Source organism: Macrotis lagotis, chromosome 5, assembly GCF_037893015.1.
Source record: "Macrotis lagotis isolate mMagLag1 chromosome 5, bilby.v1.9.chrom.fasta, whole genome shotgun sequence".
Classification (NCBI taxonomy): Eukaryota; Metazoa; Chordata; class Mammalia; order Peramelemorphia; family Peramelidae; genus Macrotis; species Macrotis lagotis.
In genome coordinates this window covers 215413497-215415981 of record NC_133662.1, presented here as the reverse complement: position 1 = coordinate 215415981, position 2485 = coordinate 215413497, and positions in this window count along the sequence as shown.

Genomic DNA, 2485 nt, shown 5'->3' with positions numbered 1-2485 from the left:
CAATAATGATGAAATAATGTAGTTAAACCAACAGTCGTATACAATCCAGCCAACCACTGCTAAGCTCTCACAGGGGTTCAGTATTATTAAGCCACTGGGAGGTTTCTGTCAAGTGGGTTTTAGCTGAACCATTTTTGTCCTTAAATGTCCCAATAGTCACTTGTCAATCTGATTTGAAACAGGAACAGAAAAGAATAGAAAAGGGTAATTTTATTATTCAGCCAAGTATGGAATATCTAAGCAGCATGGCACAAAAGAGCCACTGGGTTTGGGATCAGATGAACCCAGTTTTGATCCTCATTCTGGAAGAATGCTAAGCTCAGTCTCCTTTTCTCACTAGCTTCCAGGTTCAGATAAGGTGCTCATACTGACTCACAGGTTTATGTTTTGAGACACCCAGGGATTCTCACTATAGCAAATATCCCACTTCCTGTCCATCCACCATTCTGCCTTGACACTAAAAGATAAGAAATAAGGGTAGATGAATCTAGGTTGGCCCTAGGTTAGGAATCCTCAGTGATTCAATGCCTACTGTATGCTAAGCTCCATGCCTTCAAGGAACTCAAAATGTAATAGGGGGAGACATGCAAACAAATTTATACAAAGCAAACTACAGGACAGCTAGGAAATAATAGAAGCAAAGTATTGGAATCAAGAAGGGTTGGGAGAGATCAGTAGTTGGAACAGAATAAGAACATTCCAGACATAGGTGCCAGGCAGGGTCTCCTTCATGAAAGGCCAGTGTCCCTGCAGCAATGAATATTATGAACATAGTTGAGTCCATACTTCGAGGATATGGGTATAGTTGGTTCTTAGACTTATTGAAGATCAAAATTACATTGCTATGAGGCAAATTACAGTGTCTGACTGTGACTGATCAGACCAATACAAGCTCAGAATGTTTTACCACAGGTCAGGCAAAATAGTCCAGGTGAATACTTCTCATACTACTTTTGAGCTACTTTAATTCTGCCTTGTTAATAGAGCTCAGCACATTCCCTGATGAGGACACCCATTGCTGGTCCTGTGGTTGGTATCTCCCTGTGCTTTAACAATGTTCTTGAGAGACTTTCTAGATAGAGGTTTATAGTACAAAAGGAACTGAGGGTGGGATGGTACTTAGAAGGGTTGAAAATAAATTGGAAAATGATCTTAATCCATACTTTAAAGGGACAATGGGAGAGAGTGTTGGGGTGGGTTGTGGATAAAGTATACTTGGAGAAGTATACCTCATGAAAATACAAGATGTCTTGCTTGAAGCTTTGGCTACAATTGGAGGAAGTATGCTTGGGGGGAGGGCTATAAAAATGGTTCATAAAATTATTTGGCTTTGGCTCATGAAGATTGTGTGTCCATGGAGGGTACTTGAAAAGAGGGTAAGATATAAAGGTTATAATTTGATGTTATTCATGACTCTCAAGAATGTGTCTATGGGGCAGCTAGGTGGCATAGTGGATAAAGCACCAGCCCTGGAGTCAGGAGTACCTGGGTTCAAATCCGGTCTCAGACACTTAATAATTACCTAGCTGTGTGGTCTTGGGCAAGCCACTTAATCCCGTTGCCTTGCAAAAACCTAAAAAAAATGTGTCTAATGAGAAGAGGGGAGGGTACTTAGTGACAATGAGGCAATATTGCTCTTCAAGCAATCAACCTTTGATTATACTTTAAGTCAGATAAAAGGATTATATTTTGACAAAGGGGATGTAAGTACAAGATAGTGTTAAAACAACATAAAATATAACAGGAGAAGGCTAGGCATTAGTGGGTAAATAAAACCAGGTACAAAGACTTTTTATAGTAGAGGGAAAGGAGGGAGGGTCTAAAAACTGAGTAAATCTTAATAGATTTGGCCCAGCAAGGGAATAACATACATTACCAATTGAGTTTAAGAAATCTACCCTACAGGGAAGAAGTGGGGGGAAGGGGAAAGAAAAGGGAAGAAGGAACTGTTAAAGGGAAGGTATAAGTGGAAGTAAGCTTAACATTAAAATTTAAAGGGGAAAGGGAGCAAAACAAAGGAAAGGAAAAAGTACAGATGGGGAAAGATAACATGGAGAGAAAGAATTAGTAATCAATTGTAAATGTGAATGAGATGGAACTCTGCCGTAAAACAGAAGCAGCAGAATGGATTAAAAAGAAACACACTTGAAAAAGATACACATAAGGTAAAGACTGGAGCAAAATAAAATCAGGGATAGTGATACTATCTCAGATAAAGCAAAAGTACCTTAAAAGGTACCATAGGCAATGGAGTTATGTCAATATTAAACATATATGCACCTAGTGGTACAGTGTCCAAATTCTTAGAGAAGCTGAAGGAATTACAAGGAGACATAGCAAAACTATAATGGAGGACCTCAACCTCCCTCTCTCAGAGCTAGATAAATCTAATCACAACATAAGGAAGTTAAGGTGAATAAAACCTTAGAAAACTTGGATATAATAGACCTCTGGAGAAAACTAAATGGGAATACAAATGAATATA